Here is a 26782-nt window from a genome sequence, read left to right as displayed (position 1 = left end):
AAGTTCTCCCCCGAGCCATCTCTTCTCCAGGCTGAAGAACCCCAGCTCTCTCTGCCTGTCTTCATAGGAGAACGAGCAGAATTTGTAGCCTGCCTCTGCACAGAAGCTATTATTAATTTTAAAATTCTGCAGGAATGTGTTTGCAGTGACTTTCATATCTATTGTTTATGACTGGGCCTTCGGGGAGCAATGTACAAGTGGCAGCTGGACTTTCCTAACTCTTTTTTTCATGTTTCCTTTCATTGGCTGTTCTGTGGCTAACTTTTGAGAACAATTTCTAACGAGATTCTTGTGCCTAGTGCAACAAACTTGTTCATTTTGCAACATATTTTTTGTTTTTATAAACCTCTTTGGAAAGAGGTTAATTCATTTTTTTTCCTAGAGACAGGCTTTATAGAGGAAAAGCTTTTTCCTTTCCTTAGGCTGTTACGAAATATAAGTTGTTCAAGTAGAATTATCTGCCAAGTAAATTTCAGTCACACGCTTGCAAATGAATGTAGCCCTGAACTGCAAATTAAGGCTGAGTTGAAGAGCTCTTTGAAAATGCCTTTCTGAACGTCAAGGCATGGATTCCCTTCTCTTAATTTTAGGCCCGTCAGGGCTAGTCTGGAGTCATCTTCTCTCCCTCTCCAGTCAGTGGGAGAAGCAGGTACCGCAGGAGGTTTTATGTGGGCTGGGATGGCCTCTTGAGGCACACGTGTCTGCTGGTGTGGGCGGCTGCCGCTGCTGCTGCTGCGGGAGCTCTGCAGAGCTCTGACACCTCAGCTGGCGCTGCTGCAGTGAAGTAGGAATGTGGCGCGGGGGGGAGGAGGAAGGGCTGCTTTTATGTATTTTTTCTTTGGTTACATGGCCTGTTTAAAACCTAAGGGGGGTGATAATCCTGCTGCATAGCCTTCTTGTCTGCTTTCAGGCAGCCCAGGAAATAAGACCCTTCTCAAGACTCCCTGAGAGCTGTCAGAGGTCAGTGTTCTCTATCCTCAAGTTAGTTGGTACCAAACTCCAAAACTGTTTCCATTGTACTTCCTAGAAACGTTTGCAGAGTAAGTAATTACTGGCGAGAAATACCAGGAGTCCAAACAGAGCTTCTAGAGGAAAAAACCAGCTGTGATAGGGTAAAAAACACAGATTCCTCAAGTGGATATATTTCCGATGATCTTGAGAGAACAAAATGCTTCAGTAGTTCTTAAATTTAATGAATGACCTTTAGCATTAGGACAGAGATCAAAGGGAACAAAAATCAAAGAGGATCACAGGCAGAGTTAGCCACAGTATGTCCCCTTTTTCCACTGGAACATTAAAAAACCAAATAAATGTCAAACAGTTCTCAGATGACAGTTTTAGCAAGTTAAGAGAAGCTTTATCATTCTTCCTTAAGTTCTAGAGAGATGGTAAAGGGGATCAGAAGACCACCATAGAAGAAGCACTCACTGAACAGCCCACCACACCATCTTATAGTTCCTATGTTGGTTCAGGTTGTACTTCATGGAGCTATAGGGTACACATTACTGAATAAGAACAGTTGGTCAAAGTACAAACTGTAACATAGGAGGCAGAAGAGATTGCATCAAGTAACATCTGCATAGCCATAAAAGTGCACACTATGGGTTTGTAAGGCTAAGTCAAAAGAATAAAAACAGGACTCGAAACAAGGATATCATATGGAAAAAAATCCCCACAACCCTACAGCATTATGCTGACTTGACTATCACCGAGCAGCATGTGAAACAGGATTTAAACCATGACAGAATTCCAGAGGGCACCTTCAGCAGCACAGGGCTTGCTAAAAGTGTGCTGGAGCAGGCTGGTTTAGCACTGAGGAAACCACATCCTCTCACACAACCTGTGACAAGCTTTCCTGCAAGAAAAGGGATCCTCTTTCTTTCACTGCAGTGGCTGATTATGCCCCAGTGCTTAGCCAAAGCAAGGCATTTTTTTTTGTAGGCTAGCTGCTTTGCACAATAAAGGAACAGACAGACAGCTTAGACATCTTGAGGATGTACATCACTATGCAAGAATGGACAAGCATGGTTATATTTCTCACTAAGTTTAATGTAGTTAATCTAAGTGATAGGAACATAATGTTATTCCGATGTTTTAGAGGGGAATTTAAGCCAGCAAAGCACATAGGGTATATTCAAAAATAAATGAAGGCATTATTGCAGCGAAGGCTGCAGACTCGACAGCTAAGAGCTCTGGGGGCAGAATTTATGCTGCTAAGGTAGGCATCTAAGCTAAAACAGCTGACAGGCATCACAGGACTGAGGACTGTGTCCAGAAACCCAGCTGTCTTCCAGGCTCAGACACTGACCGGCAGCCTGGCAGCAGATGCTTACATGAAGGTAGGATTCACAGCTTGAACTTCTGCAGATACCTGTGGCTATAAGGTGGTGACAGCCACCTAGGGCTTGCGCAGCCTGCTCTTGAGAGCACTGACCAGAATGTGAGACCTCCATTTTAGGTCTGTCCAAGATAGAAAACTTGCAGGGTTTAAATGAAAAGTGCTTATTTCAGAGAGGACTACACTAACCACCAGAACAAGAATGGGCTGTTCTCCCTCCATCTGTTGAAAGTAGGTCACCACAACCCAAAAGCAAACTAATGTAAGCAAAGGGAGCAGGCTTCTGTTTTCCAGTGAGATAAGCAAAACAAAAGAAGGAGAGAAAAGGAAGAGATCCTGATATTCAGGGAATGACAATATACTTTTTTGTTCTGAAGAGTATGTCTGTCTACCCGTTGCTTTGAAGATACACAAGAGATTGCTTAGTAGTAGCTGTAAGTTCCCTTGGTCAACACACAAGTGCTGCTTTATTAGCCAGTAATTCAACTGGGCTTCTCATCATAAAGATATTTATTTGTATTAGATATCTATTTTAACTTTATTGTAATCATAAGACATTACGCCCTACTGTCTGACACCCACAGAGTACTGTGGACTTATCCAATACAATTTGAGAAAAAAATACAGAAAAAAATCCATTGCAGTACTGAGAATTTCTTCAAGATTTATCCTTTATTTTTTTTTCCATATATCTGTTTGAAATAAGTTTTCACTACTTAAAAGAAAGAAAGCATGAAACTCCTAAAGATATTAAAAGCCTTCAGTAATATTTCTGTATGTAATATTTTTTGTGAGTTGCCTAGGAAATTGTTTATCCACATGTAGGAGAGATACCATTTTTAGGTTGAGACACAGAACATTTATCACAGCTTTTGAAATATTTTTCTGAAAGAAGGCAAGAAACAGGCTCTTTAATCTTATCGATCAAGATGCAAGTGAATGCATATCCAAAAGACAATTGAAGTGTGAACTAGGCTGTATCCAAAAGGAGCAGATCTGTGTTATGTATGTAAATTGAAATGACCAGATCTCACAGTATTAAGAAATATTCACTGAATCCTTTGGGATATTCACTTTCAAGATATTATTTTGGAAATAATAGGAAATGGCTATCTTTGCAGGAAAGTCATTCACTTTTTATTTAGGACTACAATCAGCCAGGTACTTAAGTGTGTTACAGAAATAGCAAAGCTGGGATGAGTCCACTGTCCTTTCATAACTTATATAAGGCAGGGAGACATTCCACATCCAGGAGCTGAGAACACAGTTTTACCATCCTCTCATCCTCATGGTTCTTTGTGCCCTGAACAATGCTGGGAAAGAACATGGACCCATGATGATGCAGCCCCACACAAGCCTCTTCTGTTTCTGAAGCTGTGGGATAAATAGTGATTCAGACATATACAGGGCATGGCCGTCTAGTTTGAACATGCTTAAATTATCTGTCTCCATAACCCATCTGAAAATACATTCTCACTACATTCTATATAAAAAAGAACTCTGTTGTATCTGTTTTAAACTTACTGCCAGTTTCAGTGCCCCCTATTTTTAATATTATTGGACTTGGTGAATGCCAGCTCCACACTCACCTAACCTGCAACCTTCTAAATTTGAAGTTGCCCTGCTTAGAGTAGGGGGCAGGACTAGCAGACTTCCTGAAGTGAAAAGATGACCTCTTGAGGTCTTCCGTATAGCTGATCTTCCAGCCTATTCTACAAATCTGTTGGGGTTTTTTGTTGTAAATCCTGACCACATCACTGTCCAGTCTTCCCCTTGTCAAATTGAAATTTCAGCATTTCTTGTCTCTCCTTATAAGACAGCTGCTTTATCATTTTAGATGGCCTTCTCTGTAGTTTCTTTAATGCCACTCTGTCTTTCTTGAGATGTGGAAACCAGAACTACACACCATAATCAAGATATGGGCATCCCAAAGTTTTATATAATATCTGTTTCATCTCTGTGTCCTTCCTCATGTTGCTCACTCTTCTGTTGTCTTACTTCAGCTGTTGCTGCACACAGACCGAATGATTTCTGAGACCTGTCACTGGTGACTCTAAGATCTCTTTTCCTGTGTTGTAAATGTTAACAGTCACTAAAGCTCTATGACATGGCTTTTTGTGGTTCATGCCTGTATGACACGATCCAATGTTTATATCTTTGCTTTGACTAGTGTCTTTGATAAACTTCAGATCTTCTGCTTGAGATTTGTAATACAGCCTGGAGATAGGAATGTGGTGATTTCACATTTGTTGGGTTGGGGTGGTTGTTTTTTGTTTGGATTTTTTGTTTGGGGTTGTGTTTTTTTTTCAGCCAAAAAAAGGTAAAGAAAAAGAATGGATACAGATAACATCAGCTCCAGGGCTTTAAAATGATCGAGTGATATGAAGCAACAGCGTGGCTGTGTTCCAGTAATTATAATGGTGTTGGACTGTAACACACATCTATTTATCAGGTAAAATATTATGCAGTCTCTGTGATGTGTTTATTATTATGATGACTTTGCTTCTCCATATACAGGGTTGCTCTGATTTTTGATCCAAGAGCAGGATTCAATTTTTTTTCTATCTATGTAGTAATAGCCTCCTAACTACTGTTCTTATTCTTTGAAGAGAATAGAGTTTTTGAGATTAAGTATGTTTGCTAATTAGTCCATGAGTCAATTAAAAATACCTTCTTAAAAAAATTAGTCATGTACAGGACTCCTTTCACCTTGAATGATCTTGATAATTGGTGAACATGGGCTCTTCAAACCTTTCTGAGTTTAAGTAATTAGTTTCATTTAAGATGCTTATGACTGTCATATACAATTGTTGCCACTGGTAAGTAACAGATGAAAACAAGTCAACTCACATTTTCCAAGCTATGACCTGACATGCAGGTATGATCTCTTGCATCATTGTGATACTAGAGATGGCACAAATGTTAATTATCCTTTCTCATCACCCCGTTTTTATTTTACAGCTCTTTTTGAAATGAATCCTTAATGACAGTTAACTTCTCCAGTCAAGAATTCATGTCAGCATCAGTAAAATAACTTATTTCAGTGAAGTTGCATTTTTTTTTTACTAAACAGGTTTTTCCTCCCTGAACTGAACCACGTTTTAGTCTATTTTCATCCTTCAGAGAACTAAAAGAGCAATGAAACATTGGTGAGTTTGAACGAGCAATCTGATATCTTAAAGCTAGTATGTGGTCAGGCATTCACTGCTTCTCTATGGAGAGATGTTCTGGTGAAGGACTGGACCTCACATGCTTTTGCCTGCAGAGTCAGAGGAATGCTGCTTGGTAAGTGCTGGTGCAGGTTACAGGAACAGATGGCTTTTCTAAGCATGAGTCTCACCTGCTGCCAGCTATTTCTTACTGCTCAGGGTGGTCCTTGTACAATATGTGTCATCATCTCCTAAAAATAGTACCCTTCAAGGAACATGGTGAACACACAGCCTATAGCATAACATATGACGTTACCAATCACTATTATCACATTACCAAGAAATAATTTCTTACAGCTGTACATAGAGAGATTACAGACTGAGTCCATAGCTCTAATAGTTTAATTTCTAAAGGGGTTACTTTTATCTATAGTTCTGATAATTTCACTCTTATTCTTTCTGTGCCTGGATTCTGATATCTTGAATTTGCAGTCTTTCTTGCTGAATTCAGTGGAACTGCTTTGAGAATCCTGGCCAGAAATCCATGGAACCTTGGGTCAAGCCAAAAATAAAACAGTGTTCAAGATGAGGATATATTAAATGAAACCACAGCAACACAAATGAATGAGAAGATCAATAGTAAGTTTTGCTAAGAATGAATATAGTAATTTATTAAATTGAAAGCAATTTCACCATTGACATTTGCCAGCAGTTTACAGCTGAGGTTTGACTGCTAAGAGAGAAGATTGTTCTACCTGGCCATGCACCTTCTCCAAACTGTTTTGTCAAATTGATTAGATTGTATGTTGTATTGTGTTTGCATGGCAAGGTTTTGGTAGCAGGGGTGCTACAGGTGTCGCTTCTGTGAGAAGGTGCTGGAAGCTTCTTCCTGTGCCTGATAGAGCCAATGCCAACCAGCTCCAAGTTGGACCCACCACAGGCCAAGGCCAAGCCAATCAGCGACAGTGGCAGCATCTCTGGGATAAGAGAAGGAAAAGAAAAGAAGAAGGAAAAAAAAAGCTGTGCAATGGCAACTGAAGCTTGAGAGAGAAGTGGGAACATGTGAGAACAACATAAGCCCTGCAGACACCTAAGTCAGTGAAGCAGGAGGGAAGGAGGTGCTCTAGGCACTGGAGCAGAGATTCTTCTGCAGCCCGTGGGGGCAGCTGTATCCCTGTAGCCCATAGAAGTCCACAGTGAAAATGTTTAGGTGCTCAGACTATGCAATGTAATAATAATCAATACTGTTCCCCTAATTACATATGGTTATGATGTAAGAAATTACATTTATCAGGACAATTTTTTTTCCAGTGTGAGAAAAAAAAAGACAAAAAAGGAATTGAACCAAGAGGATACAGTAGTAGTAAAACCAGAAGGTCTATAAAAACTAACTCAAGGAGACTCCATGCTACTCCATGTAGTACTGTCATATTAGAAGGATGGTATGTTTGATTCACACATCAGAAGACAATGATACGGTCTAAAAACATTTTGTCTTTGTACACAGTTCTTTAGCATTGTTCTGTTCAGAGTGCCGTACTTTTCTTACGACAGACTTTTCAGACTACAGTTAATCACCTATGGAACTAATTCCCTAACCAGAAATGACTTAACATGGGTATTATAAATTTTAGAATTTGAAAATATAAAATCTCTGCAGCAGCAGACTTAAACAGAGAGACATGTTGCCTGTTGTAACTCATGTTGATCATATCCTAATACATGGCAATTCTTCTACCCTATTCTTAGTGCAATTTCTACGCTTTAACACTTCGTTTCTTCATGATAGAAGATAATAGGGGATTTGTCACTGATGTAGAATATTGTTCCAGGTTCTGAATTTAAATAATAAAGGCAAAATCCAAAGTAGCCTCTTTTTTTTTTTTTTTTTTGTGGTTTTTGTTTTTTTGTTTGTTTGTTTGTTTTGTTTTGTTTTATTTTTGCCTAAGTCTGGTAAAAACAGTCATACTTGTAGCTGCTGTACCAACTTGCGTATATCCCTAGAGCAGATAATATCGTAGGTCAACTAAAGATATTTCTAGTAATGATGCAGAAGGATACAAGTATATTGCTCATAAATCAGAAGTAAAGGTCAGTGTTCTGGAGGTTCTTCTATCATATGACTGGTTCCTGAGAACCTCTAATGCCATCCTGATCATTAAGTATACTATTTTTATTTTTATGAAAAAAATTATCCCTGTTTTGAGTGTGAGAACTCATTTCATGCTGTATGAAGTGAGAGCGGGGAGGAATGAATGCTTCATTACTTTAGCCCAGTTGTGGTTTTGTGAATTTGTCTTTTAGCAAGTTAGCTTGAAGGCTGAGAAGGATTTTGTCCCTTAATGGTACTTCTCAACAAATCTAAGAATCTTGCTCAAAAAAGCTTTAAACATAGGCTTAAACACAATTGGCTACACTCTGCTGTGTTTGCTTTGGTATTACTTGGAGTCCTGGACATGATCTTTTCCAATTGGATCCTTCCTGGATGGACTCCCTTGGGTTAACACAGTGGGCATTCTTCCCAGGACATAAGGAAGAGAAAGGAAATGATATTACAGGATTTGGTAGTCAGAACTTGCCTCAGCACAGACATGAATGGAAATATTCCAGAATTCAGGCATAGCCATTTTGGAGCTATTTGCATCGTGGCACACAATTCTTTGAAGTGGTATATGCTGTGTGTTTACCTACTGTTGAAAGATTATTATTTGGGAACATGGCAGTCAGGAGTTCCAATAGTCATTGTTTCCCAGGAGGGAATCAAAAAGAGTGGAAGAGCATCTGTGCTAAATGATGTTGTTCTCACTTAGTGTGAGATCAGAGCTTGAGTCATTGCTTATTTCCTTTCAGTGTCCCAGAGGCTTTGCTCTGCTCTGCTGACTTGCATCATGGAGGCAATTTATTAGATAGATACTGTCTAGGGTTTTTTTTTCACAATGAACATGGAGTTGAGTTGAACCAGATCGACTCACACTCATATCTTTCACTTTTAAGGAACAGAGTAATGTCATTGTGTAAGTAATGATATTTATGGGAAATAATTAGTGAATAAGTAGAGTTAATGAACTTTCTCTTCTGAGAAGAAATTCAGCTGGAGTTGGCCTGAACGAGTAGGTTTAGCCTGGAAAGTAATTAGCTTGACTTGACTATTCCTTGAAAGAACAAGCAGTTCCTATTGAGCCGTTCAGGTCTCTTCACCAAATATGTAATAAAGCATTTTTCTAATGTGATTAATGATTTAGCTGAAATCAGAATGAGGAAACAAATTAGTAAAAGTTATGTCCTTCTTAAAGTCTTTTACCTTTTATTGCAGAAAAAAAATGCCCTAATTATAATTAATATCGTCTACTTAGAGTTCATAAAAATGCATAATTTAGATATGCTAATAACTAAGTTATTTTTAAATTGCAATATATTTAAAATTTATATTATGTAATTAATGTTTTTTTAATGTTCACTGTTTCCCCCAAAGATTTAACCAGCTTCAAAATATTTAAGGTAATTACAGTACCACACAAATCTTTTATGAGAAACTCTCATGTGTCACCTCATCACCACCTGTAATGAGCATTTCATGGATGGTGTGGGAGTGAACCACATTCCTTGGCCTTGTAGGTGGAGAATTAAATGCATAATACTGCTGCTGCTGAATATGTGTTCATGCTTTGCTTGATCTATAAAGAGTCTTATATTGTGCTTCAGCCTTATGGTATCTAAGCGCTTCTTAGAACTGTTCTAAAGGAATTGACTTTCTGTGTGTATTTCTGTGGGAAATTACATACATTTGTTTATGTGCGGTACTAAGCATAGTTGTACTCCTGTATTCTGGGCAGGAATCATGCATCCTAGTGTGGAGAGAGATCCATTAGTACAAAATCTTCAGTATGAGGGTTCAGTGCTTGTTCAATAGCCTTCTTAATAATATGCCAGCAATTCTGAAACACTAGCAGATTTTGATATATTCCTGTTTTCCTACATGTCCCTGAGGATTTCACCAGCCGCTGCAGTTCCCACGGCATACTGACATTCCTGCAGCATCTGCCACAGAGCAGCTTCAGGGTGTGTGAAAGCAGCACTTGCATCAGCTGTGTCCATATCTTTCTTAGATGTCCCTACAACTATAGGGGCCACAGGAATACAGGTTTCTGCATTTCCCTAGGATTGTAATGAACAGATACTTCTGTCACTGCATTGTTAGGATGTTTTTTAGAGAAATGTACAGATTAGAGCAGCAGTTGTTACCTGCTTCTGATTATTCTTCCCTTGTTATAGACCTGCTGCAAAGTAGTGACCCTTCTGTTGCTATTAGTTCCCCTTACTTTTCCACATTAGATATCAAATATTTGTCTTTGAAGCAAAGATGAGTATTTGTATGAATTGTTAATTTACCAATACTGGGAGTTGTGATCTGAACCAGAACATTCTAGACAGGATATAAAGTATATGAGATAGCCCCCGAAGATGATATTTATGGGGAATTTGGAAATCATTAAAATTTTTCAAAGATCAATGTTCTCTAAAAATGAATTTTGCATTCATGGCTAGTATCCACAGATATAATAACTATGCTTTTTGTTCCTCATAGCAGCTCCTGATCTGCTGTACTGAAAAATAAAAAGGGAAGCAGTAATCATTCTTGCTGTGAAATTTCATAAGAATATTATGTTTACCTTATATAATCAAAATCATATACTACGAAACAGCCACAGTTAGGAGACACTATTGAAAAAAGTTCAGCTAAATGAAGCTTCATGGTTAAACAAATGTTATGGGAAAACCAACTAGAATAGAAATCTGACATTGTATGGGCATAAACAGGTATTTGAAATGCTGGGCAAAGCTAGACTGTCAAGTAGCTAGACTGTCATATTATCATTCATAAAGACACATCAGTCTGATGTTAAATATAATTCTCTTTGCGCTACTATTTGCTGTTTAATATGTAAGGAGAAATAATTGTTCTTTATTTATTCAGCCTGTCACCTCAGATCTGAAGATTTCTGTCAATAGCAATGACAGGTGGAGACATGGGTTATGGTCCCTCACACTCAAATTTGAGCATGTCTATAGAGAAAAGAATGAAAAGGAGGTAAAGGCAGTATGTTAAAGCTGCTACACTAGGCTGATTCTTCTGCTCTACTGGAGCGATCCCATGTGGGTTATGAGATGTTTTTAAAGAACCTATTGTGGATTTAGGATAAAGTGTGACAATACTTGATGTTACCTGACACTTCTCTACACATGATTAGACATTCAAATATTCATGTTAAATGCCTAAATCCATAGATGAAACACAGATTTTTCTGCATGCCCTGAGTGGGGATACGCAACTGTAGGCAGGATATTTAAGCCTTCAAACAGTAAATGAAAAAGGGAGAAGCACTGAAAGCCATTCACTCTCTGCCCTTCACAGGAGCTAAAGCACTAGCACAAGTATAGAAACTGTGATTTAGATCTTAGCTTCAAAAAACGCAAAATTTTTATCTAGAGAAAGAAAATAGGGCCATAGGCGCTATATAGGGCCATAACCAAAGCTATAACGCTCTACACGAAGCTGAAATATAAATGTTCTCCACCTATCCTGCTGAATCTGGGTCTCTGTTCTGAAGGACAGGGATGATGTGCAGAGGGAAAAGTGGAAAGTTATTTGACTTCATAGCCAATTGGAAGAAATAGCAGGGAGGTTTAGCTATGGGAATAAAATGAATAAAATGAGATTTGCTAAGTGATCTAGATGGAAGCTGAAGTGCTTGGAGATAAATGATTAAAGAGAACTAAGACTGTGTGAAACCAAAACTCAAAAAAAATAAGAAAGTTTTAAACAACTAATTCAAAAACAAGATCAAAAATACCAAAATAGTGGAAATCAATTTCCTTAGTATAAAAATGTACTAATTTATTAAGGGTGAAATCTTTTAGAATCATAGAATAGTTAGGGTTGGAAAGGACCTTAAGATCATCTAGTTCCAACCCCCCTGCCGTGGGCAGGGACACCTCCCACTAAACCATGCCACCCAAAGCTCTGTCCAACCTGGCCTTGAACACTGCCAGGGATGGAGAATTCACAACTTCCCTGGGCAACCCATTCCAGTGCCGCACCACCCTTACAGTAAAGAACTTCTTCATTATATCCAATCTAAATTTTCCCTGTTTCAGTTTTAACCCATTACCCTTTGCCCTATCACTACAGTTCCTAATGAAGAGTCCCTCCCCAGCATCCTTATAAGCCCCGTTCAGACACTAGAAGGCTGCTATGAGGTCTCCACACAGCCTTCTCTTCTCCAGGCTGAACAGCCCAAACTTCCTCAGCCTATCTTCATACGGGAGGTGCTCCAGTCCCTGATCATCCTCATGGCCATCCGCTGCACTTGTTCCAACAGTTCCATGGCCTTTTTATGTTGAGGACACCAGAACTGCACACAATACTCCAAGTGAGGTCTCATGAGAGCAGAGTAGAGGGGCAGGATCACCTCCTTTGACCTGCTGGTCATGCTCCTTTTGATGCAACCTAGGATATTGGCTTTCTGGGATGCGAGTGAACACTGAAGCCGGCTCATGTTCATTTCTCATCGTCCAGCACCCCCAAGTCCTTCTCCGCAGGGCTGCTCTGAATCTCTTCTCTGCCCAACCTGTAGCTCTGCCTGGGATTGATCTGACCCAGGTGTAGGACCTTGCACTTGGCATGGTTAAACTTCATGAGGTTGGCATCAGCCCACCTCACAAGCATGTCAAGGTCCCTCTGAATGGGATTCCTTCCCTCCAGCGTATCAACCGAACCACACAGCTTGGTGTCATCAGCAAACTTGCTGAGGGCGCACTCAATCCCACTGTCCATGTCACCGACGAAGATGTTGAACAAGACCGGTCCCAGCACCGTTCCCTGTGGGACACCACTCGTTACTGGTCTGCAGCCGGACATTGAGCCACTGACCACAACTCTTTGCATGCGGCCATCCAGCCAGCTCCTTATCCACCGAGTGGTCTACCTATCAAATTGATGTCTCTCCAATTTAGAGCAAGGATGTCGTGTGGGACAGTGTTGAACACTTTACACAAGTCCAGGTATATGACATCAACTGCTTTATCCTTGTCCATCAGTTCCTTTGCCCCATCATAGAAGGCCATCAAGTTGGTCAGGCAGGATTTCCCCTTAGTGAAGCCATGCTGGCTGCCACCAAGCACGCTGTTGTTTTTCATGTGCCTTAGCATGCCTTCCAGGAGAATCTGCTCCAAGATTTTGCCAGGCACAGAGGTGAGACTGACTGGTCTGTAATTCCCCGGGTCATCCATTTTCCTCTTCTTGAAAATGGGAGTTATATTTCCCTTTTTTTCTATTTGTCGGGAACTTCACCTGACTGCCACGATTTCTCAAATATGATGGACAGTGGCTTAAGAACTTCATTTGCCAGCTCCTTCAGGACCCGCAGATGGACTTCACCAGGTCCCATGGACTTGTGCACATTCAGGTTCTTAAGATGGTTTCGAACCGGATCCTCTCTTACAGTGGGCCTAAGGTCTTCATTCTCACAGTCCCTGCGTCTGCCTTCCAAGACTTGAGTTGTGCGGTCAGAGCATTTGCCAGTGAAAACTGAGGCAAAAAAAATCGTTAAAACCTCAGCCTTCTCCAAATCCTGTGTTGTCAGTTCTCCTGAGAGCTTCCTGAGTGGGCCTACCTTGTCCCTAGTCTGTCTTTTATTCGCTACATACCTATAGACTCCCTTCCTGTTATCCTTAACATCCCTAGCCAAGTTTAATTCTAACTCGGCCTTAGCTTTCCTAACCTGGTCCCTAGCTTCCCGGACAACATCCCTGTACTCTTCCCAGGCCACCTGTCCTTGCTTCCACCTTTTATAAGCCTCTTTTTTCCTTTCGATTTTCCTCATCACCTCCTTATCCATCCAAGGAGGTCTCCTGGACCTCCTGCTGCTCTTCCTTCTAGTTGGGATGCAACACTCCTGAGCTTGTAGTTGGTGATCCTTGAATACCAACCAACAGTCTTGGGCTCCCGTGCCCTCTAGGGCTAGAGAGTAGAGTGGCAAAATTTGTCTTCAGAACATCTGCTTGAAGAGTGAGATCTGCACTACAAAAGCGATGGGTGAAGCTTGCAGAAGAATTATATAACTTCTGAGATTTTAAACTGGGATTGTAATTAGAGAAAAATGGGGTAAATTTTACATTGCAAGAACCTTTTTTGCAGATGTTAGTTAGCTCTAGACAACGCATCATCTGCTTCCATTCTTCCCTGATTTTCCTAGTCATAGTCTTTATAGAGCCATTTGGGGATCTTTGAACCGTGTTTAAACCAACAGAAATTAAGCAAAGATGCACCTAAGTGTTGATTAAACTCAACCCTTTCTACACAATAATAGAAAATTTAAGAAGTATTAAATTGCATTGTACTGATGTCTTCCCCCTTTCCAGTTCATACGTATTGCTTTCAGTGTTTTTCAGTAGCTTAAGAGCCATAAATAAATATTCAGCATTTTTTCATGTGCTCCAGGTTATGCGATGCTTCTAGTGCCAGTAGTTCCAAAGTGATAGGAAAAGATGCCTACTGTTTCATGGTCATGAATAAATCACTTCTATTTTTTTCACAAATAGCGTAAATGTATAACCATCCTGGACTGGGCTGGACAAATCCTTGTGAGGTAGTTGGTTGTCACTTACAATAGATGTCACTTATAGCAATTTTCTGACTTTCTTCCTAAACAGATATTTGTTGAGTAAAGAAACATTTAAGTTTTAAATGTAAGTTGTTTATTAATAATAAATACTAATAAACCCCATGCCTATTTCTATCACAGTATTTTTCATCTTTAGATTCAAAGTACTTTGCACAGGATGATAATACTTTGCTCTGTCTTCCTCTCATAGTGTGGACATGAAAAGCTGAGTTAGAAGGAGGGATATGCCAGCAGTGACAGAGCCAGGGCTTGGTCTAGGGAAGTTTCTGTCAAACAGGTGAGAAATAAGATACCTCCCACAGGAACTGGTAACTCTGGAATAACAAAAGTCTTTTTTTCCTGTATCCAGACAGAATGTCCCCTGAAGTGACTTGGTTTGATTGCCTCTTGTCTTGTCACCATGCAGCCATGTGAGGTACCTACCTGCCTCTTATTTTATTCTGGCAGATTATGATTATATCACGCTAAGCCCTGTCTTCTCGAGGCTGAACGACCCTACTCCTTCAGCCATTTTTCTTTTGTCAAGTTCTCCAACACCCTGATTGTTTTGGTAGTCTTCTCCTGGACCCTCTCCAGGGGAAACAATGAGACGTAGACACTGGATGTAGAAAAAAATGTCTTTCTTGCAGTGAGGGACCCAAAACTGGTGCTGCATATAAAGGGACAACCAGTTCACTAGTGTATTACTGATTTAAATTTTTTAAACCTCATGTAATTCTTCTGGCCCAGTACTTTCACTCACCTGCATATTGCATACAGGGTATAGAATATCTGTAATAGTCTGCTGTCTCAATTTAACCCCTGCCAACAACTAAGCCTCATGCTGCTGCTTGCTCTTTCCCCCCTGCTGGGATGGGGGTCAGAAGGCAGAGAATTGTGGTCAATGGGGCGGAATCTAGCTGGAGGTCTGTGACTAGTGGAGTCCCTCAGGGGTCGATGCTGGGACCAGTGCTGTTTAATATTTTCATCAACGACCTGGATGAGGGAACTGAATGCACCCTCAGCAAGTTTGCTGATGATACTAAACTGGGAGGAGTGGCTGACACACCAGAGGGCTGTGGTGCCATTCAGCGAGACCCGGACAGGCTGGAGAGAAACTTGATGGAATTCAACAAGGGCAAGTGTAGAGTCTTGGGGAAGAACAACCCCATGTACCAGTACAGGTTGGGGGTTGACCTGCTGGACAGTAGTGAAGGGGAAAGGGACTTGGGGTCCTGGTGGATAGGAGGATGACCATGAGCCAGCAATGTGCCCTTGTGGCCAAGAAGGCCAATGGCATCCTAGGGTGCATTAGAAAGGGTGTGGTTAGTAGGTCAAGACAGGTTCTCCTCCCCCTCTACTCTGCCTTGGTGAGGCCGCATCTGGAATATTGTGTCCAGTTCTGGGCCCCACAGTTCAAGGACAGGGAATTGCTTGAAAGAGTCCAGCACAGGGCTACAAAGATGATTAAGGGAATGGAACATCTCTGTTATGAGGAGAGGCTGAGGGAGCTGGGTCTCTTTAGCTTGGAGAAGAGGAGACTGAGGGGTGACCTCATCAATGTTTACAAATATGTAAAGGGTGAGTGTCAGGATGATGGAGCTAGGTTTTTTTCAGTGATGTCCAGTGATAGGACAAGGGGCAATGGGTGTAAACTGGAGCATAGGAGGTTCCATGTGAACATCAGGAAAAATTTCTTTACTGTGAGAGTGACAGAGCACTGGAACAGGTTGCCCAGGGGGGTTGTGGAGTCTCCTACATTGGAGATATTCAAGGCCCGCCTGGACAAGTTCCTGTGTGATGTACTCTAGGTTACCCTGCTCTTGCAGGAGGGTTGGACTAGGTGATCTTTTGAGGTCCCTTCCAACCCTTAGGATTCTGTGATTCTGTAATAGGACCTGAGCACTGGAAAAGCAATACTTCTATGGTAGCTTCTCTGTCATTTTAAAATAAAGTTCAATTCTTTTGTGCTTTCCTGGTGTGTTGAATTAGTCCCATTTGAAATGAGGAGATTAAGAGATCCTTGCTGGTTCATTGTAGAAAGTAGACGATTTGTTGACAAAAGAAGAAAAATAAAATAAAAGGATACCAGCTTAATTCTCAGTTCCAAAGCTTGCTGATTTTTTTCTGAAACAAGAAGAAATCATTCCTTGTTTTAGACAACCTGTGGATATCATTCAAGCTGTGTTCCGTGCATAATGAAATAAGTCAACCAAAGTCTTCCCATATATTTTGTGCTGTTATCTTCTTGTTAGAATGGTAATCACAGGTGTCTTTTTTTCTACCTTTCTTTCCAAATCTGTTGTTCACACATTTCTGTTGTACTTCACACTGGCATACGCTTGGCAGCCACTCAGCTGTTGCTAGAGTTATGTTGTTGTGCAGGTTTGGCTGTCCTACTCTACTTCCCAAGATGCCTCTTTAATTGACTTAATTTTATTACTGAAAATTAATTTAAACATAATAGGCACAACCCTTAGAACCGTTTGCTCACATTTGCCAAAGGTCATTTATAACCCAAAGAAAGACATCATAATTATGTATTTTTGGCATAATTCCATTTCCTGTTTTTACAAATTACTTTTTATTGATTCCAATTTTTATATACATAATATGAAAGGATGCTAAGATGTATAAATAAACTATTTATGTGTATATATTTATATATATATAATTGATTAAAATGGCTATTTTTTTAACAAAGAAAAAGGATGATTCCATGTGTTTGCCCCCAGCCTCAGAAAAAGTTGTCATTTTTCTAGGGGCTGTATACAGTGTTATGCTTGAGAGGCATGGATTCAGTTCCTAACTCTATTATGAGGTTTCTGTACAATCAGCTCTAAAATGAGGATTGAATTATCTTACTTGTTTCATCTTAATTTTCTAGGTTTTTAGGATAGAATAATCAGTTGAAACACACAAACTGTATATCACAGTGGGCTATGTCTTTGCCTGAATCTCACAAAATGTCTGTACAGACACTGAACTGAGGAGCAAGGGAACAGAGCAGGGTTTATAGATGTGCGCATTGGAAGCAGATTTATTATATTTGTTTTTTTGAAATTAGAAAATACAGAATCATAGTATCATAGAAACATAGAATCATAGAATATGATATCATAGAATATCATTGTTTTCTGACTGTTCCTTGCTGAAAGCTTTCAAAAAAAGCTGTGTGTTTTACATAAGTATTGTGTTATTTATAATGAAATAGAAAAAGTAGTTTAAGACTATGAAACACAATTTATTTCTTTATTTTGAAGAGCAGTTAATCATTAATTGTCTGTGAGAACCTGAACATTGAGCTTGTGCAAAACACCACTTTCTGTAGTGTGTCAGAGAGAGGAAACTGAAATTGTCTCAGGCACCATTTGCATTCAACCATTGGAGGGCTTCAGCGTAAAAGAAATAAATGACAAGGATTTTGGCTATTGATGCTGTGCAGATAGGTTTATTCTGCCCTCTTTGTTGGAAGCTGATAAGTCTCCACAGGAATGTGAAAGGATGACTCAAGGATAAGCTGACTCAGAGGATAGAATAAAAAAGCAGACCACCACAACACCACCGCAACATAGGGAAAATGACCACCTTGAGGCACCTTGAGAGAACCTCAGCTTTGGAACTGCACAAGTGCTCACTAAACTATGCCCATCATTATCATAGTAATGTCTCTCTGCACTTCATATGCAAATTATGGATAACACCTCAGAAGAATATGAACATAAAAGTGCAGGGATCAGGTCAGAGAGAGAGCTCCCACCAGTGACGATACCCTAGGTGAAGAGGACCAATGAAATGTCACTGGACCCACAGGCGGTGATACCTCTCTCTCTCTTTCTCTCCCTTTCTCTTTCTCTTCTCCTCTCCTCTCCTCTCTTTTTCATGGAATATTGACTAGATCTAAGTAAAAACACATGGCATGAACTTGCTGATCCAGTTAATCATTGTTGAGTTATTATAGCTAACCACATGCCTTGTATTTTGTATTAATAAATCATAAAACTGGTTGGTGTCGTTTCACCTTAATTCAGTACAAGGGTATCACAAATTTGGTCGCTGTTCCCAAGGGGTGGGAGGTCATCCTAAATGACTCCTTTTTGGTCTTGACGTTGTCAGATCAGTGTAATATACTATTTATCCCAATCTTCGCTGATGCAGCTTGGCTAAGCTACATAAGTATATAGAGCTGAATTAAGAACCTTCTTCAAAGGGAAATGAAAAACCTATAGTCTTTGAACTTTGAAATCCGCGTCTTTTGGAGTCTTTACTGTAGGACCCAAAGGAACACACGTTTTGTTGTTTATCCAGCCTGAACTTCAACTTTAAACACCTGTGCACAACATTTAAACCCTACTGGAGTCTTTAAAAACCATTTACAGTAAGTTCTTATTCTTGGCAGTGGCAAAAAAACTACATGAAGATTAACCTCAGCAGGTTCTCAGACCAGGTCTTCTGCCCTCATTCCACCTGTGGGGCTCTCAATAATAGGCATATTCAGGCCTTAGCTGGTGAACAGCCAATCAAGCAGGCGAAAACAAGATTTTGGAGATTTCTAGGTGTGTGTCATATTGGAAGCAGAGGGGTTGAACGGCTGAGGCTTAGGGTTTGGGAAGCTGTTTTTTACATCCCTTGCACTTGAATTTAACTTCAATTAAATTCAAATTCACTTGAGTTTTACCTGCTTGCACTTAAATTTAATTTCACAAGCTGTTTCTAATGCATTGGCTTAAAAGTGCCTTTTTACCTATTTTCATAAGGGTCTGATTTAACTCAGGCGAGTAAGTCCAGGAGACATTCAGTGGTTGAAGCATTCCACCTTAGAATAGCATTCCTGTCTGACAGAAATTAAATCCTAGCACATAAATACATGGGAAAACTGACCCAGCTCTATTTGGTATCAGATCTTCAGCACAGTTTTAAAAGCACATTTAGTTTGGATTTCTCACACTCATCGAGGGAGACTATTAGTGCAACCCACTGGGCTACTCTTCTGTACCGTACCATCTAATTAAGTCCTTCAAAAATAATGGTAATAAAGAGGACTACAGATATTATCTCCAAAGGTAATTACATTCCATCTGGCTCACCTTCCTGACTTGCATATAAGCAGGGAGTCTGACCCCCCATCCCTGTATAACTTGAAAGCCCAAGGCTTTAAAACAGTTCCTTGCTCTTTAATCTGTACTTACTGTTCTACCACCAGCAGAGAGAAACATCAAACCCTTGCACTTGGGTTGTCTTCATCTCCTAACCTCAGAGGTTTCTTCTGCTATCTAAAAATATTTCCTAGGTCAGTATGTTGAACCCCCTTCTCAGTTCTTACTCTCGTACAAAGTTTTTTGGGAGAACTTGGGATTCCAACACACCTGAGATACATCTGTGAGGATCATACTGATGCCCAGCTGTATTATCTGAACTCAGCTCACACCATTATCTGAATGGCAGCCATGTGACAGATAGGGATGGGAATTAAAGTAAAGCCCCAGTAAAGTCTATCCACGCTTTAACTGCTGTCTTCAGAAAGCTCTGCCAAACATGTGCCTCATGATACTGAAGAATTACAAACTTGTTACTTCTACTTTCTTTTCCCACAAAAGTAAGGGAGAGTCACTAGGTCTGGGATGTTCATACGTCAAGAGGCAAAGATCACTTTCCCTAATTTTTTTTTTAAATGCATCTTTAAGCCCACATAACTAAGACAAAATAAGTTATGTATCTATGTATGTATAAGACATTGTCAAACACTTCATGATACCCTTGTAATATGTTATTTTGTTTCTTTATTATTGTCTAGGATTTATTTTATTTAAATCTACCTAAATCTCTGCAGAGACCATGGGTTAGAAACCACCTGCTTTTCTAAAGCAATCTGGTCCCAGGCCATCTGGCCAACTGGCCACATAACAAGATTAAAGGCATCTGGGATTGAAACAGAAATTAAGAACAACTCCTCATGACTGATTCCCTTTGATTGCATGAGAGACATCAATGCAACAGCTTTCAATAAAGACAAAACTATGGGGCACACTAGAGCCAAGCATATGATGAGTGATGTGTGGGTTGTGAGTCCTGATTTATTTACTAATGATGCAGATAATATACTATACCTTCTCCCACTTGCAATATTTGTTGAAAAGTGGTTTGTCAGCTGACAGTTCATTTAAGGAAGAAGGTGATCTCATGAGAAATTAATGAGGTTGACATATTTTACATTACTTCTAATGTATTACCCAAAATCACCAAACTTATGGATACTGAAAAAATTAGGACAGCAGCTCTCTTGTACCTCAATCTTACAATGCATTGCTAGAAAAGTTAAACTGTTCATCACAAACACAGCAAAATTGGATTGCTATTGAAAGCACCAGTTCACAGATGTCTGTGGCCAACATGAATGTGTTTAACACACGAAACACCATGCGGCAAGCAGACATGCCCCTACTCAACTTCCCACTTAGAGTGGAAAGAACTGATTTTGTGAGTCAGGAGACTGAAAATGTGAGGTTGGAATAGAGGAAGGGATAGAGAGGAAAGGAAGAAGTATGAAAAGACCTGGAAATTGAAGCAATTTTTGAAGAGGATTGAAGGAGAAAAAATATCATCTAGAAACATTTAATATCTAGAAAATTTAAAGAAGCAAAGTAAGGCTTTTGTTGTTTTTTTTTTTAATAGTATATCTTGAGATTTTATCTGTGAGATCCAACTCAGAGCTAAATTTGTGCTGAACTTTGGAAATGTCAGCATTCATTCATAGGTCTGCCATAATGACTCCAGAAGAAAGACAGAAATCATTTTAGCTTTCAGATGGATGAGTGTTCACTGTGTAGGAAATAAACTCCAGTCTCTTCTTTAGGTTTGCCTGTCAAAACAGTCATGAAGAATTAATATTTTAAGCCACATAATCTATTCACTCCTTCTACCATGTTCATGCTACTAATAGGTTGCGTTATTCTTTTTGTCTTCATATGTTTAGGAAAAAATCTTTCCTCCTCTCTCCCAAATCAGTGGGTGCATACGATATATTTTATAGGAAAATGAGAATGTGGCTCTATTCTCTCAGTGAAAGCTGACTTCTTATGCACTGTGTACTGAGTGTAAGATTGAATAAGAAAAGACTGAAAAACGTAAGAAGAATTTGTGAGCATGATAAAATGTATTAAGCCACTTGTAGACTGTGCCAGAGCCAGATTTAAAAGTTGAGTTCCTGATCCCCAGGAGAATTGATATTAAAAAAAGCCAAACCAAACCAAACCAAACCAAACCAAACCAAACCAAACCAAACCAAACCAAACCAAACCAAACCAGCCAAAACAAAACAAAACAAACCCCAAAACAAACCAGCAACACACCACTTTTTAACTTTGATCAAATGCCTTACTTTTAGACTTTTTTCATGTGACAGAAGTTCTGGAAAGTTCTGATTTTGAAAATAAGCTGCTGGATATGAATATGAAAGTATGAACATATGAACAGAGATTGATCCTTTTCTGAAAGTATTTATTTCCACACAGGAGTTACAGTGTTAACCTTGGGTTACATTTTCAGATGTTCAAACCCACACTATCAGTCTGCCTCAAGCCCACGTTATCTAAAAGTGGGTTTGACAAATATCTGCCCAAGATAATTAACTTAGACTAGATGTTTAACTTCTGAAAAGCTAAATCTAGATGAACTGAGTCCTCTTTGAAGTGTTTTGATGCTACAGGATGAAACAGAAATGTTGAAATATGTGAATTGAAAACATCAGAAAAGTAATTATAGGTCTAAAAAATCCTTTATTTTTGTTAAACATATTTTTAGTCTAAAATTATTCTACTGATTTTAACTAATATTACTCTCTTTTAACACTGATAGCCACTGTAAATGAGTTAATATAAAGGGAGACTTTTACTTGGTACAGTGTAGAAGCAGTTTTTTTCTCCTCATATATTAATTATACATTTGGATATTTAGGGTAATTTCTCTCCTGGAGAATGAAACTTTGTTTAATATTGACCATAGAAAATGTTGCCTTTTACATCTGGATCTTTTCTCTACAAAAACATCAAGCAAACAAAAAAGTCAGTACAAGTATTTTGAAACACTCTCAATGTGTGACTTTAAAGTGAAATCTGAATTTGCAAACAGTGAAATCAAAGTATCTCTAAGTACTATTCTCTGAAAACAACTTCATTTTTTTGCCACTTAAAAATGAATTTCTTATTTTAGAAATGTCTCTTTATATTTTTTCTGGGCTGAAAGGTCTCCCACATCAACAGAAGTTTGTTCGTGGTATAAACGACCTCAAGCATTTGGAACTGCTATGAAGTGGAGTATAGCAAAATGTGAAAACAGAAAATAGTTTTCTTTACTTTCAGTAATTCTATTCTGAGTTGTTTTTTTTTTTTTTTGTGAAAACTGGCAGCTAATAGTATTCTAGACTTTGGAGCCATCATGTCCCTCAAGAGATCGTCTAAGTCCAGCCTCTAAGAGTTCACTGGGAGTGCTGAGGCTCTTCTCACTGAATGTTTGTCAAAGCTCTATTAAAAAATTAAACATGATAGTATTCTATAACCTGACTCATTAATCTGTTCCACATCTTAATTATGCTTAGTGTTATGATAAATTGTAAGTGAAATTCAGACTTTCCTGCTGAAGAAAGGGAAAGAACATTTATTCATGGTAGCAATCTACATGTATTTAGGGCCTGAGATCTTATTGAATAAAATGGGCATTGGGTAAGTAGAAAAGGATCTTGTATTCCATTGAGACTGATGGGTAACCGGGGTACATAACAAAAAATAGTGCAGAAACATTTATATAACAAAATACCGTTCGGCTGCATTGACCTGGCATTTGTTTTTTTTAAGAAGCTAATAGACGAAAGACCCATTGGTCAGAAACATCATGAAGGAAAAAGGTATAATGATTTTATAAAATTGGTTCGCATGTTAATTAATACAGGCTCAACAGATCTATTAGAAGTGAGATGAAATGAAAATGAACAAAAATTACTGCCTACAATGGAAATCTTTTCTCTGCAAATTCATCTCCATTGAAATGTCCAGGAAAAAAATTTATTAAAAATCAGTTTTGGAAAAAATTCAATCATCTGTCATCTTGCTGGAAAGTCTATGTGCAACTTGCAGTTCTCTGTATTAAACATTATGATTCAAATAATTTAACTCATTAAACTATCAGCAGTTCTGTATCATTTTCTACTACTGCAAAAACAGTTAAGCTGTAGGCTAAGCTCTCTGCATCCTCTTCTTCACTTAGTCTTCTTTGCCCAGGGAGGCAGGAAACAGAAGCAGTTTGCCCTCCTAATGATGGGGATGGGTTTTACGAGTTGTCAGAGATTGTCCTCTCAACATGATTGCTTACATTGCACTGTCAACCCCACATTCTCACACTGGTGAGTCAGTGCTCAAAACAGTTACAACTGGCTTTTAAAAAATCATATTTAAAAATAATATTTGTGCTTGCTTGGTTTTGAGTTCAGATCATTCATTTGCTCTGCTTGTACAAGTCCTTTGATTAACCCTTAATGCTCTGGTAATTAAAGGCAATTTTGGAAAAGAACATTTAGATGTCACCTGAGATCTCCTGATTGGGATCCAGAATCTGATGCTGTGAGAAGCCTAACATGTACAGTGACCTGCACAAGAGAGTTTTGTGAATGGTAACACAATGTGCAGTGTATTTTCAAGGGCTTCCCAGTCAGATTTGTGAGTAGGGTATTCTGGTCTTTTCAGCTTGTTTACTGATAGACAGTCTACATTTTCCTTTCATCCTAGTTATAGCCCTATATATCACCCTAAGTAATCTCCCCAGTTGGTACAATTTATGTTTTATACATCTTTCCCTTTTAACCTCAGACTTCATTCAGCTCTGTGCCTGGAGAGACTAAGATATCAAAGTCAACCACAGGTTCCACATTCTGAATGGAAAATAAATTAGGAGTATCAAACCTGAAGACAGCTTTGATTATCTTTGCCACCACTGGTGCTTTTTGGCTTTATCACTTTGTTCATCCACACCGTACTCAGTTCCAGAGATCTGTTAGAGAAAAGAGAAGTTATAGCATCCAGACCTATTAAATAATTAAAAATGCGCGGTATGGGTAATTTTTGTGGATGCATGACACAGACTTTACAAAGGAAAACCAGTCCCTGTCTTTCTGTGTGATGAGGCTTTGTTATTCTTTTGGTCAGAAATGGGACCACGGTAGATCCAGAAAGGAAGAGTTCATGATTATTCTTCTTTGAGAATTTTTACCACTGTCCATTTAAGCATCTTGAATTATGCTTTATTTATTTTTAAGTCTGGCAATAGCAGACTTCATGGAGTATCTGGCAATACCTGGCATCTCTTTCACATGAAAATTGTTGCTTGAGGCTTGAGGTTTTGTGCTTGAGATTTCTTTATTTATTCTTTATTTATTTCTTACAAAAAAAAAAGACGTTTTTGAGAAGAAGATTATGTAGAATGCCCTATGACTATGGTAGTGCTAGACTCCTTGGGACTTCAGCTGAATCTCCTGAAATGGGAAGGGATTTAGCTAGAGGGGAATTTAGAAGGATGCATGTGTATGGGGAATGTGCAAAGGTCACAGAACGTAGTTCCCGCTGTTAGGCCCCCACTCATTGCTTTCCTGGGAAATAAAAATCTCAGGAACTAGATCTTAATTTTGGGGAGTAGGTAAGATAGGCACTTCTTCATCCCTATAATTACTGGCTGTGTCTTTATCCCCGTATCTCTTTTTACGTCTACCTGAGAACTCTTTATATACCTACTTAAACAAGAATGGGTATCTCTCCATCTCCATCCAGGCACTGCCACAATTTTAGACCCAAATCTACCACTCCAAAATAATTTGTGGAATTCCTGAAAAGCTTCAAAATTTCTTTGGCTTGCAAGAGCTCTACTCCTACAGAACCATCCCCACCTGCATCAGTGAGGGCATGTCTCTTCATGCATAGCCTATGCGTCATTGTGGCTCTTCAGGCAGCAGGTAGAGATTTATGTGAACATGACTGCCGGATGAGCATATTGCAAAGATTTCAATGCACTGAAATTTCTTGGCAAAAATCCAAGCCACATCATGTTTGAGTTATGTTGTTTTGTGAGTGCTCATTCCTTGTATTTCTCTTTACCAGAAATATGTTTTCTGCAGTGAAACATACAATATGCACAGTACTACAGTGCAGAGAAAGAAGCTGTCAGTTTTATTCCTCCCAGCTTTTTACTGGAAGATAAAGAAACATGGAAAGTAATTTCCCTCTAATACAGAAAAAACAGCTACAAGAAAGTGGCAAAATATTTACACAGAATCACAGAATGGTTAGAATCATAGAACAGTTAGGGTTGGAAAGGACCTTAAGATCATCTAGTTCCAACCCCCCTGCCGTGGGCAGGGACACCTCCCACTAAACCATGCCACTCAAAGCTCTGTCCAACCTGGCCTTGAACACTGCCAGGGATGGAGAATTCACAACTTCCCTGGGCAACCCATTCCAGTGCCTCACCACCCTTACAGTAAAGAACTTCTTCATTATATCCAATCTAAATTTTCCCTGTTTCAGTTTTAACCCATTACCCTTTGCCCTATCACTACAGTTCCTAATGAAGAGTCCCTCCCCACCATCCCTATAAGCCCCGTTCAGACACTGGAAGGCTGCTATGAGGTCTGCACGCAGCCTTCTCTTCTCCAGGCTGAACAGCCCCAACTTCCTCAGCCTATCTACATACAGGAGGTGCTCCAGTCCCCTGATCATCCTCACGGCCCTCCTCTGCACTTGTTCCAACAGTTCCATGTCCTTTTGATGTTGAGGACACCAGAACTGCACACAGTACTCCAAGTGAGGTCTCATGAGAGCAAAGTAGAGGGGCAGGATCACCTCCTTTGACCTGCTGGTCACGCTCCTTTTCATGCAACCTAGGATATGGTTGGCTTTCTGGGATGCGAGTGAACACTGAAGCCGGCTCATGTTCATTTTCTCATCGTCCAACACCCCCAAGTCCTTCTCCTCAGGGCTGCTCTGAATCTCTTCTCTGCCCAACCTGTAGCTCTGCCTGGGATTGATCTGACCCAGCTGTAGGACCTTGCACTTGGCATGGTTAAACTTCATGAGGTTGGCATCAGCCCACCTCACAAGCATGTCAAGGTCCCTCTGAATGGGATTCCTTCCCTCCAGCGTATCAACCGAACCACACAGCTTGGTGTCATCGGCAAACTTGCTGAGGGCGCACTCAATCCCACTGTCCATGTCACCGACAAAGACGTTGAACAAGACCGGTCTCAACACTGAACCCTGAGGGACACCACTTGTTACTGGTCTGCAGCCGGACATTGAGCCACTGACCACAACTCTTTGCATCCGGCCATCCAGACAGTTCTTTATCCACCGAGTGGTCCATCCATCAAATTGATGTCTCCAACTTAGAGTTGTGTGGGACAGCGTCAAACGCTTTACACAAGTCCAGGTATATGACATCAACTGCTCTACCCTTGTCCATCAGTTCTGTAGCCCCATCGTAGAAGGCCATCAAATTGGTCAGGCAGGATTTCCCCTTAGTGAAGCCATGCTGGCTGCCACCAAGCACGCTGTTGTTTTTCATGTGCCTTAGCATGCCTTCCAGGAGAATCTGCT

Source organism: Pezoporus flaviventris, unplaced genomic scaffold (assembly GCF_033815535.1).
Source record: "Pezoporus flaviventris isolate CSIRO_AGI_PZ_B2104156 unplaced genomic scaffold, CSIRO_AGI_Pfla_v1 ptg000031l, whole genome shotgun sequence".
In the NCBI taxonomy this organism is placed as follows: Eukaryota; Metazoa; Chordata; class Aves; order Psittaciformes; family Psittacidae; genus Pezoporus; species Pezoporus flaviventris.
This window is presented reverse-complemented; position numbering follows the sequence as displayed.